We start from the raw sequence: 18,835 nt of genomic DNA on the forward strand, positions 1-18,835 counted from the left end.
CCCAAACACAGCTCCTGAGGAAACAGCTACCCTACTTAATTCACATTTTATCTCCTCCATCCATAATCTCCTACCCTCTCAACCTACCTCTCCCTCAGTACCTGTCCCCTCACCCACCCCCAACACTACACCCTTTTACTTCAAGCCTGTGCCCATTTCCTACATCAAATCGCTACTGCTCAAACTCAAACCCTGCTCCCCCTCCACTGACAAATTACCTCCTACCTTCCTCATACTCGCAGCTGACTCTATTGCCTACCGAGTAACAATATTAATAAATAGATCTATGCAAGAATCGACTGTTCCTACCCTTTGGAAATCCTTCTACACTATCCCTCTCCACAAAGGAGGTAACTCCACTGACCCTTCAAACTACTGACCCATTGCCATTCTGTCCCCACTATCTAAGATACTAGAAAAATGCATCCACACTCAACTTATGGATCACCTTCTCAATCAAAACTTACTCACCCCTACCCAACATGGCTTTCCCCCTCTCACAGCACAACTACTGCTCTACTCTCCTTCGCTAACACCATTGCAGAATCTTTGGACTACAATAAACTTACTTCCTGTCTCTTTCATGACCTCTCCAAAGCTTTTGATACAGTGCCTCATCCACTACAACTATCTAAACTCACTAACTTTCACCTCTCCACCTCCACCCTCAACTGGTTTGCTAGCTATCTGTCTAAATGCAAACAATCAGTTAAATGGATCTCTTCCCCTTCTCCTTTCTTACCTATCTCTACTGGTGTTCCACAAGGTTCCATCTTGTGTCCCCTCTTATTCAACATCTTCACCAATGACCTTTTCACCTCATGCCATCAGTCCTCCCTCATACAATATGCAGACAACTCCACAATCATTTCTACAGCCAACAACATCTCTGACCTACACTCCCTAACCAAACAGCTCTACTTTCCACTGAACAATGGCTTTCAGAAAACTTACTGATTCTCAATCCTACTAAAACCAAACTCTTACTCTTCCTGCCCCACTCTCTTAATCATAAATCCTCCTTTGTCATTAAGTCTCGCAATAACACAGCTATCCTACCTGACACCCACAGAAAAATCCTTGGAGTCATTATCAATGATGAATTAAAATTCAATTAACAAATACAGCAATGTATAAAGAAAACACATCAGAAATTAGGTCTACTATACCGAAACAAAAAATATCTCAGTCCCGAAGCTAGACTCAACCTAGGACAAGCACTTCTCCTCCCCTCACTCCTCTATGCTGCTCCAGTTCTCACAAATATGCAAAAAACTACCCTGAATAAACTCCAACAATCCTACCACAAAATAGCCAGATTCATCACCAACTCTCCAAACAACACACACCACTGTATTGATTTGAAGTCTCTACAATGGCTAGAACTTCCACAACTACTACATCTCTATCAATTTCACATGTTGCACTCTATGCTCTTTAAACCATCCTACTGTCCATCCTTATCTCTCCTTGTCTTTGTCTACACCCCATCTCGACCCCTCTGCACCTCTAATCAACAATTGCTTGATATTTACCACCCAAATAAGTCAGTAGGTAAGCTACTCTACAAACTCTCTGTGGCCCAAGCCTGGAACAAACTATCCCTTGACATTCGCTCAATCTCTCACATCCCACTATTTAAAAAGAAACTAAAGACTCATTTACTCAATTCCAGAATTTGCCCCTGCTATGAGCCTACATAATTCTCTCCTCCCCCCACACTGGAATCACTCTGTCTATCCTTGTCATACTTCTGAACTCTAACCCCATTAGTACAGTTACATAGCATAAAAAAAAAAAAAAAAAACCTTGTGCTGTCTTAATGTTGTTTTGTATATTGTTTTACTACTGTAAGACTAGTTTTATTTCTATTGTTTGCTGTGCTTGCATACTACTGTAATGTTTTTTATTGTACTATCTGTAGCTTTTCTCCTCGGGTCTCCACTGAAAATGGGACAAAATCCCAGTTGGACTAACCCGGACAACAAATGTCAATAAATAAATAAATAAATAAATTTAGACTGACTTTCACATGGCTTTAGGTACTCTTATGGTAGATACCATCAGCAGGCCTTGTGAAGGAGAAGTGTTCAAAGGCCTGTACCTTAGGCTCAAAACAGTGCAAAACCCTGTCTCTGTTTAAGACATTGTGGAAGACACTCTTTTTTTTGTATGGAGATGCAGATACATGTAGCATGTGGACTGTAGTGAAATTAGAACCCCTGCCTATCTAGTCTTGTACACTACAGATCAGAGTATTTATTGCATGCATCATGACTTAAGTCTGATGTTGATATGGCTTTGGGTACTCTTTTATGGTAGATGACATCAGTAGGCCTTGTGCAGGAGAAGACTTTGGAGGCCTGCGTCAAGTGCAAATGCCAAAAAGTGCAGCCCCATTGCAGTTTTACATTTGTTTGGAAGGTAGATTTACATATATACATATATATATATATACATATATATATATATATATATATATATATATATATACATACACACACACACACACACACACACACACACACACACACACACACACACACACACACACACACACACACACACACACACACACACACACCAAATGGGCTGGTGTGAGTTTAGAACCCCTACCTATCTACTGACATATACTACAGAGCACAGTACTTATCACACACACACAGCACAGTTTAATTCTGACACAGTAAAGGACTGTAGGTGATGTAATTGCAGAGAATATAAAAAAGCCCTGTGTTTACATGTTTATAGGGCTGCATAATAACACAGTTTCCTACTGTCATCTACAGCTAGTAGCCTAACAGTGAGACAACTGTTTTGTAGACCAGCTATGTGTCAACAGCCTGTGTTGAGCATATGAGTCAGTTTGCATGTGGCTGGACACACCTGTGGCAAAAGTATATTTACCCAGTCAATGAGTGGGCACACAACATAATACATTACACCAGTTGCACAGTTGGCTGTTGAAATCAAGCAAAGAGGGCTGTAGTAAATGAGGATGTTCTTGCTGGTGTAGCTATATACATAGGACTTCACAATGTATGTATGTATTCCTATATCATGCCATACATTTCAAGGGTTCCATATGGTTTGTTAAGGAGACGTGGTATGACTCACCACCATCCAGCTATTTGCAAGTACACAGGTGTGACTCATGGTTATGTGTGTTTCACAGTACATTCTCTTTTGCTGTCACATGTGGTATAATTTACACATGATGGGTGAAGACGGCCAGAACTGTGCACTTCAGATATCCCAATAGTCCTAAGATTGCAACACATGTTGATCTATGCAATTGCAAATGTCTGTAAGTGCATTATCTAATGTTGAGACTTTCCTTGCGTACCTTCATCCAATATTTTACATGTCATAGTGCAGCTTTACTATCCATGATCTTTGTATATAGGCCAATATAGACATACACACTCACATATATATTTTATATATATATATATATATATATATATATATATATATATATATATATAGACATATCTGTTTATAAATCTAGAGACAGATATAAGATATACCTGTTTTTGTTTAAACAAAATAGCATATGGGCCAACATATTTGCATGCTGCTTAACGAAGTGTGTGAGCATGCTCAGTGGCATTTTGGCTTGTTTGCATGTTGCTTAGCAACTCGCAAATGGGAGGCACACTGCTGACACCAGAGACTTCTGTTGCATAAACTGACTCCATTCCACACCTAGATGTACTCCAGGCCAGGTGTCTGAGATGATTTGGAGAACTCCAGTCTGGATCTACCTACATACCCATGTCCCTTGAATGATGTACCAGTTTCAATCACTGTGTGCTACATTTAATAGTCAACTTTTTCTTTCTGTCTTTCAAATATCATATGCTTACATTTCGATGTATTTAACAGCATCTGATGCTCTTGTGGCCAAATTGTTTTGCAGACATGCCCAACCTGTAACACATTTAAACATTATACCCAATCTGACACAATCTGCATACAGACTGTAGAACAACTGTGATGTGAAAGATAGGTCTTCAGACAACTGTAAAGAAATTTGGGCTTATTACAGAGCCCTGTGGGACACCCTGACTGTAACCATAAATACCACTTGTCCAATTTCTGCATGATACTTGCCATGTCCTATATGTAAGCCATGCGGCTATCCATCTTCTCTAGAGTGCATCAATACCTGGCTGTTCTGATGTAGAGATCATTGTGTTGAGTATGTGTCTGTCAATTCCACATGAATCACAACACAGCACAATCCTTCATTCACATCTGTTATTATATTGTTATACCACATCATGTTACAGGAGGCCTTTCCAGTGTTGCTATTACGTTATCCAATAGTAATGATGTACTTATTAAATGCATCTTAGAACCGTGGCACAGATGCATGTGTAATCAATATGTGAAATAAAATAACACTGGTATAGCATACACAGAGACATTCTGTAAAATATATATGTATTGCTATTTCACATGCATAATAATCAGATATGCCAGGATTACAACCCTGGGCACCATTATGCAGTGTATCTGCTTTATTCCTTTGAGCCACTGAGGCTGTTAGATGTGCAAGCAATCCTTCATCGCATCATCATTTGCATAAATATGTACTGTGCTATTCACAATTAAATTACACATGAAATATATGCTCAGATTGTGCATTACTGTACTGATGCTGTGTTGCATATTACCGGTGTGAGAGGTCATACAGCATAACATTAGTGTTATGGCAGTTGCATGAGGACAGTGCTGTGTTGTGCTGTGGGGTGGGGAAATAATGCACATGTTCTGCCAGGACACACAGTAGTCTATCAGTTAACCTTCCTTTCCAACATGTCCCTTGAATGATGTACCAGTAATCTGTTGCAGTAGGACTGCATGAATATTCTATGCATGTTGCCTACTGACTACAAATGGTTAGTAGAATGGTCATCAGTAGTTCCCTGTAGATGTACTGTCTGTCCAAATAGGGAACTGTAGTAGTCTGCATATTGTACCCAGTCCATAGCTATGATGACCTAACATAACAGTCCACTATAATACTGTGTATGTTAAGGACTTACCTTGCAAGTGCAGCAGTTGGCAAGACTGTAGTTCAGGGCTGAGTCTGTCTGATGCAAGCAGTACACAGCCAATACATGGATAGGTACAGGTTGTGTGAGTTGGCTGGAATCACTGTTCCTGTCTGTATGTGAGTAGGAGTGAGGTGTTAGCCCTTAGGTTGTCAGTGAATGCACTATGCATTGTCTCTTAGCCAAAGCCAGGGCATACTAGGCATGCCTATGTCTGCCTACAAGGACATCAGCAGGGGGCTCCTCCTCCAAGTCCTCCTGTGACTGTGGCTGTTGTGACGTAGGCACTGGTGGGCTGTGTATCCATCCCCTTTGCTGATCCTGCTGCAGCTGTTTCTACAGAATCAGATTGTGTAGCATAGCACACACTGTGAATATCCATGACATGTGGCTGGGGTATACTGCAAGGCTCCACCGAATATGTTGAGGCACAGGAACCATGTCTTCAGAAGCCCAAACACACATTCTATGATGTTCCTAGTTTGTGTGTGTGCCTCATTATGGCATTCTTCTGAGGGTGTGTGTGCATTTCTGATGGGTGTCATCATCCACGGTTCCAGGGCGTAGCAGACATCATCTAGTAAATGGCCCCATGGGATGGCCCTTTGGCAAACATCTGGTACAGCTGTGATGTGTGCTAGATATGGGAGTCATGATAATTGCCCGGAATGCCAGCACAAACACTCATGATAATCCCATATGCATTGCTCATGACTTGGCAGTTGATGTAGTGGTATCCCTTGTTCTTAATGTAGATTCTACCCTGCTCAACAGCTGGTGTTATGATGTGTACATGTGTGCAATCTATGGCACCCAGTACTTCCTTGTACTGTGCTACATGGTAGAAGTGTTGCATATTGATGGCCCTCACCTCAGGGTCAAGGGGAATAAATATGTGCTCACTGGCATGTGAGAGCATAGCATCCAGAAATTGGTGGAGTATCCTGGATGCAGATACCTGTGACACCCCCATCATATCCCCAGTTGGTCTTTGAAAAGTACCTGTAGCTAGTATTCTAAAGGCTACACATGCCTTTGTTTCCACTGAGATGGGCTCCCCTCTGTTGGCTCTATCTCTGAGTTGAGGGTGGCAGAGCTGAGTGAGCTGTTGTAGTATGTCCCTGTCCACCTTTATGATCTCCAGCTCATGTAGCTCCTGGTAGGTTACCCTGGGCCTGAACACTCTTCTCCTCCTCAGCTTAGGCCTAGGGTCATCAGCACCAGCAGCACTGACTTCAGCCTCTAACACATAAATAGGTAGAATAGCTGCAGCAGCCCCAAGCATTATTCAATTTAAAATTCACAAGTCTGTACTCCACTGGTACAGAGTATTGAGGGAAAACCAGAATGTAGGGTGTAGGCACACTTTATACAGTTGTGGTGTGGGTCCACTATGTTGGATTGGCTAATACGGATGCATGTCAGCTGCTTATATTATAATTAATATGATTTAAAGGCAGTAGTGATGTCTGCACAGTGCCGCAGAGCTTAGCATGCAAAAGTAAATATTCAGAATTGAATATTTCCAATTTTAATTGATACCTTCCTACATCACTACTGTGCCTTGGGGAGGTCAATCACGTGCACCTACTTAGTTACACAGTGTGCCACGCAAACACCTGCAACTGCGCAAAGTAAATATGACACACCCCTCTGATGTTATCCACATTCGCTGCGACTGTGAACACCATGTATGAGCCTACATGAAAGGTATCTGTGGGCACAGATGCTCATTTTAGCAATTCAACAAATTTACCTCATTTGCGTACATATTTGTGCTGACAGCATGGAAACTACATGGATCATACCCATGTGTGCCAGGCAACAGCATGACTGCACCATTATACTGAACCAGTGCAAGGTCCTATAGTATAATTCTGTGAAATAGATTTATTAATTGTTTTAACAGATTTTTTTACATTAAGTGCATTTGTGCACTGCTGCTCATAGTGCAAACAAGTGGAGATGCAATACAAAACTGTACTGATTACACATTTCCCCTTGTAATTTTTACATCCACAATGTATTTCTCCCCAATACTCCTTGTAATATACCCTTTGCAGGGGAGTTATGTCCATATTTCTGAACATTTTCATCCCCTACTGCCCGTGTAAACTCCTGTATATGAAAAATTTTGTTCAGGTGTTATTACACAAAACATTTAAGAAAAACAATAGGACTGTTTTTAACAGTAGTACTAGATTAATGAGTATTAAATATATAAATCTTTTATATGATACTATTCACTAAGATTATAACTAAAATGTAAAACCTAGGGATATAGTAATAGAACAAGCCATAGTATACAAACAGATAGAGATCAGAAAAAGCAAATATGTTGTTTGTCTTTTCCTGGTTAGGGGTCGCCACAGTGGAACTCCAGTCCACTAATGATTGGCAGTAGATTTTTATGGTGCAGAGTTGCCAGCCTGACACCCAACCTTCAGCGAAGTCACGCCCATTCATGCACATCTTTTTAATGCCACTCAACCACTGGGAGGACATGCAGACTCCACATAGAAGCACTCCAGCCAAGAATCGAACAGGAGAACCTCTTGCTGTGAGGCAACAATGCTACCACTGCACCACCACAGCTTCTGAAAAAAATAGTTAAAAAATATAAATATGTCTATAAGGGTGGGAGGTTGGCATAGTGCTTAAGGTGCATAAGGCACAAGGTTTGATCCTCACTTGAAATAATTAGATGGGATTGAAATGACCCACTTGGACAATTAGTCTGGTACTAATTTATGTGGCTATGATCCTATGTACAACTTTACAGATATAAAAAATAGAAAATCATCTGACCTATAAATTAATAAATACAAAAATAACAACTGACTCCTCCCTATAATAGACCGGAGATAATGTAAGGTACAGGGAAAGATGATTGCAGAGATATTCTGTTTGGTCAACTTATAATAAAGATTCTGAACACCTATTTAACTTTTCTTATTCATTATAACTCACTGGCAGGTTTTTTTAAGATATTGCATACTAAAAAGTGAGAGGAAGCTTGTTTTTTTTTCAACAGAATAGGAATACGTTATTCCATGCTAAAATGTTTTAGGGTTATATCATTAGGTATTTTTTTTATTTGTTTCAAACGTTTTTGCCCATAGATGAACATTTCACATTGTTATATATAAAGTATATAATAAGTTCTGTGCATAAATGCAATTTTATCATATTTGAGTTTTTTTTGTCTTTCTTTTATAAATGTCTGGAAAAAAAACAGTGTTTTACCAATGTATAAATAGTGTAACTGAATAAAGACAAAAGTTTATCCATGACATAGAAAAGTCATTCAATACTATTTTGAAAAGATGACAACATAATGGAGTCAGTGCAGACAGGACAGTGAGGCACAGATAGAGATCATTGTTTTGAACAAAGGAAAATTATGAGTATAATTCAATATGCATACATGAACATCACTGGACCAGTAGCACAGTATATTAAAGACATAAAATAGGGATAACGTTACAGAAAAGCAGTATCCTTTTATGCTTTAGTTTTTTTTTTTTTGCTAGCCAGTAGCTACTGTAATACACTTAAGACTGGTTGAGGATGCAGAAGGTTAGAACTGATTGAAAGTGTGAAGGAGGGGAGATGGAGGGGAAAGAAAACTCTATAGGTGACTGTAAGAAAGATGAAGTGAGTTGGTAAGCTGGGGGTAGTAGTCAGTTATGGTGAGTGGATGGTGATGAGCAGGAATTAGTTGAAGGGTAGGAAGAAGTGTGGCATTATAGTTTAGTTTAGGGTTAGTGCAGTGGCAGACCTACAGATTCTGCAGACATGACTTTAGCTTCTGTTTAAAATGTTTGAGATGTTTTTCTATTTTTAGAGAGGGTGGTATGGTGTTCCATGCTTTAGTGAGCATAGACTGTCACCAGCTGTTTTGTTGGACTTCATTATGTGGAATAGCAGCATTTGGGTTAAGTGAAGGGGTCTATTTGGTTTATATGGCAGGATTAGAGTTAACAGAGATGAACAGTCTGTAGATTTATACAGGACATTATGGGAAGTCACAAGCTGTCAGTAAGAAAGCAAGTGGGGTAGTTCGAATGAGTTTAGTTCTTTGTGTGCTAGGCAGTGGTGTGACTTTTGTGGGTGATTTACTGCAAACTGTGGCACAGTGTAATAGCATTTTACTAGCATTGTTCAAGTTTTGAAAGCTGGAGACTTGTAAGTTGGTGAAAATATGGGCTGAGTAGATACATGTTAGGACTAGTAGGCTTGAGGCTAAGTGATTTCTGGTTTGATCAGTGACAACATTTTTGACTTATATAGGGAACTCAATTTCTGGTAGGTTTTCTTTACTGTATGTTGGATGTGAAGTCAAGTTTTAAGCCATTGTCAATGTATATGCCAAGCAGCTTAGAATATGAGACAATTTTGATTTTAGTGTTATTTGTTGAGAGAATATCAAAGGAGAGGTTTGGGGCTGAGAGGTGTCTTGGAGTAAAGACAATCCCCGGGATTCATGAACCTTGCACCAGGCGCACGCATAGCGTAGGCGTTACAATGCCAAATATGGCCGCCGAGCGATTCAGGTACAAACCAATTCCACGTGCACTACCGGCGTGCGCCGGATCTGCGCCGCCCCCGGCATAGGTATGCTAAACACCCCATGTGCGGTGTTGCACCATGCAAATGAAGGCATATAGCGATCCACGAAGTGGCGCAGGCGTAGCATAAGGGCACGGTAATGTAAACCAAAAAAAACGGTTTACATTTACCCAAACATGACATAGGAGTAACGGAAGGCTGTCAACGTCAGGTATCACACAGTTGCCACATGCCAATGGCGAAAGACACAGAGAATGTCACAAGAAAACATGCCCAACACGTAAACAATGACATAAATTGTATGTCCACAGAAATACACAGCAGAACCCCGGACATGTCCGCGGAAGTTGCGAAATAATGAAATAATATGACAATGTCATAAAAGAGCAGTGTAAAACGCATCAGCTTCAAAGGCACAATACACCATGGTATGCATGGAAAGCCACATCCACGGTGCAGGGGTTGCCAAGGAGTCACGTCAGTGTCCGGCGCGGTAACTATGAATTAGTAGTCAATGCCATGCAAATGAGGCAGATGATACTGAATCACAAAACCCCCGCCGGCGTAAGGCTGGACCAAATGGCGTAGCGGTAATACACCGAGGAGTGGCTCAGAGGGAATACATGTCAATCGCAGAGGGGTGTGCCACTGTAGGAGGAAGTACATTGGAGGCCAGCAAACATGGGCTGTACATTGCACATCACAGCGGCAGGACCGGCGTGTGGGGAAATAGTTGAGCTGAGAGCACACAATGCGCGCAGAGACGTATGTGCACGAGGATGACTACATTCCCTTAACCCAGTCATGTGACGCCTGCCCCGTCAACAATAACGGATACAGGAAGGTGATGCTGATAATATGAGGAAATGCAGAAGCAGTGAAATTGGAGTAGTAATGAGCAATCAACACCAATCAACCCACGAAGGCCAATTGGCGGCATCTGACAACTCTGCATGCAGACACCTGCAAAACGGGATAGGGGAGGCATATGAATGCAAAGAAAGTAGTGGAGGTAGCAGAGTGTGAAGACTGAAGAACCGATACAGCAGATACAAGTAGACAGGCAGCATAATGGCGGCTGCAGACAAAACGCACGATATGCCGTGTCCCAGAAACTACACATGGCAGGGCTCTGCAGGATGCAAGCCAGGAAATAGTAGGCGCAAAGTGCAGAAACAGTAAGGTAAGGTCGAAAGCTAATACAATGCAGGCAAGAGTAATGCAACACCAAAGGTAACAGCGCTGCAGTGCCAACGGTAAAACACGGAAGATAATCCACAGATACGGCCGCACAGACACACCCTATGACATCACCGGGTGTACAGCACAACAGTATAAAGTGTGAATGCACACAACACACAGGCGTGTATTCCCAAACGCCGCACTCTAGGGTGTAAACACACGGGGAACTTTTAAAATGTACATGTTGTGTGCTGCCGTGGCCGTGATCCATCAGCATGTGTTAGAGACAGACGGAGTTGCGGAGGAGGGTGCCGACAACTACCGTAGGCCTCAGAGGAGAAGGAGAGTGTTCAGACCAAGGGTAACCTACCAGGGGCTACAAGACCTGGAGATAGTAGAGCATTACAGGGTGGATAGGGACATTCTACAGCAAATAGCGAAGCTGTGCCGGCCACGCCTGAGAACAATAAGCAACAGAGGGGAGCCCATCCCAGTGGACACAAAGGTATGTGTAAGCTTGCGAATACTGGCCACAGGTACCTTTCAAAGGCCAACTAGAGATATAATGGGTATCTCACAGGCATCAGCATCCAGGGTACTACACCAGTTCCTGGATGCCATGTTACCACATGCCAATGAGCATATATACTTCCCCAGATCTCAGGAGGAGTTGGCTAGCAATATGCACCACTTCCACCGTGTGGCACAATACCCGGAGGTACTGGGTGCGATAGACTGTACGCACATACATATCAAGTCACCACCTGGGGAGCAGGGTAGACGCTACATAAACTGCAAGGGATTCCCCCCCATCAATTGCCAGGTCGTGTGCAATGTGCAGGGCATTATCATGGATGTGTGTGCTGGCAGCCCTGGAAGCTACCATGACTCCCATATCTGGCATGCCTCACAGCTGTACCAGGTATTCGCCAGGGGGGACATCACACAAGGCCACCTTGTGGGGGATGCTGGCTATGCACTGGAGCCGTGGATGATGACTCCCATCAGAAATGCACACACACACACATGCAAGAACGCCATAATGAGGCACACGCACAAACCAGAATAATCATAGAGCGTGTGTTTGGGATGCTGAAATCGTGGTTCCAGTGCTTGGATACATCTGGTGGAGCCCTGCAGTACTCTCCAGGCACATGTGCCCACATATTCATAGTGTGTGCCATGCTACATAATATGATCCTGCGGAAGCAGCTGCTGCAGGGACATAATGGTGAAGGGCCACAAAGCCCACCACAACTGTCAAGGCCAGTACAGGCACAGAGGGTTCAGGACCATGAACACACTGTGCCAGCCCCAGTAGGCAGACGGAGGTGTACCCAATATGCCTATGCCCTGGCAAAGAGGGAACGTATAGCACATACTCTGACAGTGTAGGCCCCATGGACTGACACCTCCCTACCTGCACACACAGTGAAATGGACGGCACACAAAAATGGCCACCCGTAAAGTGTACTGTATGGGTGGCCCCATGTGTGACTCCAACATAGGCAGCACCCAAACACTGCACACCCAACAGGTAGCGGAGAATGGAACGCCAACACCTGAACCGTACGTGGGTCCTACAGCAGACGGCGTTGCTGTACGCTGCCATGTTCGCTGCAAGGTGTATACATATAGACATGTACATATGTGCAGAAACAGATATGGAGATAGATATAACCACACACATAGAAATATATGTACACATATACATATACATATAAAGTACAACAGGTAAGACAGGGAATGAGAGGGATGCAATGTGGCAGAGAAGTAACACGCGATACCTGTACATAGTAAACATAGTGAACTACAACCAGAGCATCCAGGAGGTTTAACAGAACCGGAAATCGCCACTCATGGAAAGCTCAACATATCGAAATGCATAACTGCGAGTCGGGATGATCGCCAGGCCACAGTACAGTAACAGTACATGTGCGGGTAATACTATGATGATATGAGGGTGGAGGTAGACACTGCCACCGGTGATGCAGGCCATGCAGGTACTGTGTGCAACCATCCCTGTGACTGCCGCAGTATGTGCACGTGTGCGGTGACGTTGCTGTGTGTTCCGCTGTGCGAGTGTAATGTGTGTGCCACTGTAAAATGTGTATGACGGTGCCATGTGACAGGCGGAGTGGAACAACATGTGTAGGCATACAGTATAGGAACCACAGGCGTATGTACACCAGTACTCCCAAAGCAGTACTGAGAGCCCCTCCCTGGCTAGGCGTGTGGCGACGTATAACGATGCAAAGTGAAAATGTCCCAGAATGTACCACAGGAATATAGCCAACGTGACATGGACAGGACGTATATAGAAAACCTGACCGTATGTATGACACCGATATGCTAATTGCAAAACGATACATCGGCAAAGTCACACAGCAATAGCTGTGTACCGCGGAAATATGCATATGCTACCCCGGTGCTGATCGTGGCCACGTATCGGCCCGTAAACACTGCTGTGTGTTCCACAAGTGTCAAACAAGCAATCGCCACCAGAAGAGGTGGCAAACAGTAGCAAATAGGCTGTACAAAGTACAGGATCACAATGACTGTAAATATCCGGGACAGAATGTCAATGGATAGTCGTCACGTACAAACAACCGCAGATATACCACCGATGGGACGGAGGAATACATGCAGGAAGCACACATGCAGGCGATATCAACACCACATGGCAACAACACTACCTACACCCCCACAACAACAGACAAGTAACCGCTAACTTCCCAGGCATGGACGGAGCACACAGACATGCATACCGTGTATGTAGAGATGCAAGGCCCACAACCCGTATTCGTCACCTACAACCTCCGATATTCCCCATCGCACATATCAAAGGGATACAAGCCGTAATAGCAGCACAAACATACAGGCAGTCAATGACAGCTGCATAACCGCAACATCTCGCGTGGGAAACAGTATCAACAGCGGATGCATACTTGCATCCGTTGTTTAAAGGAATACAACAGCTATGTTACACATCCGAATGCAAGACGCCATCAACATACGCCGTCAGGACAGGGACACCCACATGTCGAACAGAATACCATACCCAACACACACAATCCACGGCTAACACCAGTGCGACACTTACCTGATGCCACACATAGTGGCTGCAGTTACACATAACATAACACAATACAGAACATCCCCATAAAGGTACGGCAAATAACCAATGGCCAGGTGAGGAATGCAACCATGCCCTAGTTACGACGCGGAATGTACGAATGGAGTAGATGCACAGGTGATATGCGCAGAAGTACACATGGAGGAACAGCCATTGGTGTGATGAACCCACATGTTGCAGGTAATGACGGATATAAGGATGACTCCCGGGATATTCAAACCGTATGCTCATACCGAACTATAACCGGATACACTGAGTAAACGCAAGAGCAAGATCTGTAACGGAAATGGAAGCAAACACTGAAAGGTATGTAGAACCCACGATATGTACGGGTGTGTAACGCATGATGTGTATGACGAAGCTGCACTGTATGTGAATGTTGTTTGTCAGTAATGATACTTGTACATAATGCAGAGAGTGGTGAAAGGTGGTTATGTAGTGCTATCCTGCTGAGCATACCAGTGACTGTGGACACCGTGTGCACAGCAGTGGGACATCATGTACGCAGCCGGGATAACATGAGGGCTGCCACAGGGGGGCAGAACACAGAACAATGCCACACCACACGCCGATGCTGGCAGTGGATGCCCAACAAGGAGGTGCCATAGCAGGGGATAGTACATGTATGTATACTGTCACAGCACACATGTGTATGGGCATATACCGTCGATGTCATATGTAATGTGCACAACGTGCACGTATGCCTTGCAGTAGGGGATACAATGTCAACTATGTGTAATGTAAAGCTGCCATGGTGGATATGACAGACATCATACACAGTATCACAGGCATAGCATGCATAATGGAGTTATGGCCTATTGGTATGTACAATAACAGGATATGTATGGCCTGTACATATGGGACAGAGTAGTAGCATAATAGCCATCCAAAATGGAAGGAACACCAAGTAACCATGGATAAACGATCTGTAGCAGGTGCAATGTGGGCAGCAATGAAGTCCGGCAGGCCCATGTGTAAACACATGTGCAGTGGACACAGTAGTGTCACTTCCCCATGGTAGTGTCCAGTGAACAGAAGAGGTGGGTGTCAACTGCATGTCTACACAGTACTGCTGCTGTGGTGGTACCATGACTATGTGTCAGTCAAATAGCACGGAAGCTATCACATGAACAGTGCCACTGTGTGTCCCTGTGGGATGTGCGCAGGACATATGTTCCTCAGCACGGTGAGTGTTGTGTCTGTGTAAGTAGCACAGAAGCCCAGACCATGCAATGTTGCATGTGTGCACATATCCATGACCGGTGCGTTCACACTGCCCACTGCAATTGCCATGTATGAGTACTACACTCATCAGTAATGTGGCGGATGTGGTCCATGTCAGAGCAGAAGACACCCCTGTGTATGTGGTATGCAGATGTGTACAGATGTGTTACCTGTCAGTCTGCTGTATATGTAAACTGTCTGAGCCTGGCACACATCATGGCATGATAATGCTGTGCCATGTAAAGCCGTAGCCATTGTGGAAGGTACACCATGAATGTGGTATTGTAACCCTGCCTGTGTGTAGATGTGTGTATGCCACAGGGACAATGGCTACCTATGTACCAGCAACATACACAGTACAGATAGGTGTGGCCCTGCAGATGTGTACTCATGCCACAGTGGAACATGGCAACCACAGCACCATGTGGGGCATGTGTGTGTACAGCAACCATGTATAATTTGATATGCATGTACGGGGACAGTATCCATGTGATACTCAGTGGATGACTGTTGCCATGCAAAGGTGATGTGTATGCACCATGTGTCATGCATCCTGATGCCATGACACCCACATGATGTATCTGCCACACCGACACCCATACATTTGCTACCTGTATGAGCTGATGGAGCTATAATGGTGCCAGGTATGTAGATGTGGGATATCTAGGCATGGACAATACTCTGTGACAGCATGTTGTGTATGTCAGCAAATAGTGAACATGAGGGGCCCCATGACTGAGGACTGTGTAATGCCACATGTATCTGGCATGTAGTAGGTAGCATGATATGCTGGCACCACTGTGTGACCTGCACAGGCGTCATACAGCCTAACATCCTGAGACACAGGGTACGTAGTGACGGTGGATGTGTACATTGCCAATAACAGAATGTGGAATGGTGCTGAAGGCCAATCTGAGGGAAATGTGTGATCTGTTGACCTCTGTACTACACCAAACACCCATGAAATGGTATGACACCTGGCTAGCATGTGTATGTGGCGTGCTGTGGCACACAGAAGCCAACAAGGGTGCCAGTAAAGGCATGGAGGACATCAAGACGTGTGTGAAGCACGTGGGTGAGGATGTGCCCCAGTGCCATACAGAATGGCCCAGGCATGGGTGTATGAATGCAGTCCCACACGTGCAATGCAGTGCCACCCATGTGTAGAGCGATAGATGTGGCAGTGTGACGGTCAAGGTACACAATGTCCAACAACAGGCTAGCAGTGAATTCAGTGGGCTGGTGTGGAGACACATACCAAACAGGTTGGCGGGACATAACAGCTAGGGAGCTCAGAAGGTGACCTCGGGACAGTGTCTTAGGACATAACGTGTGCATGGCTGTACCATGTATGTGTCCACAGGGACATTATGATGTGCATGTATGGATTGCAACCCTGTAGTGATTGAGAGTGTGTACTGTTGGTAGGTACACCATTGCATGGCATGTTTCCAAAATTATCTCAGTCAGCAATGCCTGGGTGACTGTTGTACGCAACATCGAATGTGGATGTAGCCAAGCAACACAGACATACCACCACACTGCCCGAGGACCCACACTGCAATGTGCGGCAGTTATGTGTAGGTAGCTAGCCTTGGAGCATGTGATGGACCACAATGACTCACCATGGCTGTCAAGTGATGCACCCCCCACATGTGAATATACCCACCATGCAACAGCCTGCATATGTGCCCATACAGCGGATGTACATGGAACATGACCACCACTGTGGCATCTGTGAAAGGGCCAGTAACGCCATGTCTCTGTATGGAATAGCATGGTCCCTACCATTGCATACATGCTATGGAAGTGCACTGTGATATGTGTCAGCATAGTCATGTAGAGTGTCCATCTGCCGGGGTGCCATGCCATTAACAAGCCCTGTGAGCCCACGGCAGTAGTACCGGCTGTAGAACACATGTACCATGTATGCTGCGATGGGTGTGTGTCCATGGTGTGGATAGCAGGGCTGTGACCCATATATGTTCATCTACCAAAGGGGGGATAACCCCAGGTTTAACACACCAGACACATATAGGTATTGTGCATGCTGAGGGTAGTGTAGGTATGGTATGTGTTGTGGAGTGTGTCACCCAGCCAGGTGGAGTGCATGCCGCAGCATGTGTGGGTACATGGGTGTCCACTCTAGGGAAGTGTGGGTTGCTGTCAGCACATGGCAGTAGCAGCTGTTCGAGGCCTAATGTACAATATGACAACACAGACAGCATGTAACCTGTGGTGTACAGTGTAAACTGTGTTGCGTGTTACAATGTGTGTAGCAGTCACAAACATGGGTATCTGAACATGGAGCACCTACGATGCAGTGTGTTTGGCAAATATCCAGTATGTGTGCAAAACAATGTGTGATGTGGGATCTCCACACCTGTGTGTGTTGCAGTCCAGGTATGTGCTTGTGAGGTATGACCCGTGTACAATCTGTACTTGCAGGTGTGCTGTGCAGAGCATGGAGGCAGGTCCCAGGCACTGGAGATAAATGTGAGTCGTGCACTACTGTGTGTTCCTTGCTTGTGTGCAGCACAGGGGAAGGTGCAAGCATTGTCCCACATGACCGCATGCCGTGCCTGCCTGTGACAGCCCTGCTGTAGACAGTCATGTGACAATGCCACAGAGGCAGTATAGCATGTGAAGATGTACATGTGTGCTCCACACCCCAGGCAGATGTCCGCAGGTCATGTGTGCAACAGTAGTGCGGTCGACCAGGACTGTCATAGTGGTCTGATACCACATGCCTGTATAAGTACAGTATGAGCATAGTCAACAGTTGCAGTGACAGAGTAGGTCAATGTACAGTGTCCCCGTATTCAGGCCACCGCCTACCGTACACTTGGCTAGACACACACCCAGAGGGTGAATATACCGGTGAGCCATCACATGTCCCAGTACACGTAGCCTGTATAATGCCATCACAGGGCGGTCAGAACAACATGTGGTATGACAGACATGTTGTACCAGGTGATGTGTCATGTGCGCATATGTTGAGTTACACAGCCGTTCACACATCTGCAACATATCAGTGCATGATGCTTAGTGTAACATGATGTGTGGAACTGCACTGTGATCCACAACTGTGTTATGTGAGACAGGTGTGTTGTGAATGGTGTAACCCATGGTTCCACGGGATATACACCGGTGCTGTTGGCTGCCATGCTGTGGACCACCAGTGGTGCCTGCAGTGGTCATACAGACATACTGCACACATTGTTCTAGCACGAATGTCCATTGTTGTGGATGATGTGTTGCTACGTGAAGGTCGGTGTGTGTCGTGAATGTTACCCATGCAGATGTGACCATCAGGCGCAGTCATGGTTGTCGACGGCATCACACCCATCCACAGCTGTCAGAACCCTGTCCCCAGAATGGGTGCCTGCCGCCCTCGTACTGTGTGACCTATGTGCAGATGGCGGAACACCTCCTACTGGCTGGCTAACACTGTCATCTAGGAAGGCCATGTGATGGCTGGAATACGCCATCATAAGGTATAATGCCGGTATCCCAATGAAGTACATGGAACCACACACAGTACGCCATGGCTGGCATGTAAGCCATGCATAACAATGACTGTGTGACAGACACAAACAATGCAGAGCCATGTTGGACATGCACTCAAGAGAACACCAAAGGAGGTATGTTGCACATA

The sequence above is a fragment of the Protopterus annectens genome, chromosome 3.part1 (genome assembly GCF_019279795.1).
Source record: "Protopterus annectens isolate FY-2018-M chromosome 3.part1, PAN1.0, whole genome shotgun sequence".
Classification (NCBI taxonomy): domain Eukaryota; kingdom Metazoa; phylum Chordata; order Ceratodontiformes; family Protopteridae; genus Protopterus; species Protopterus annectens.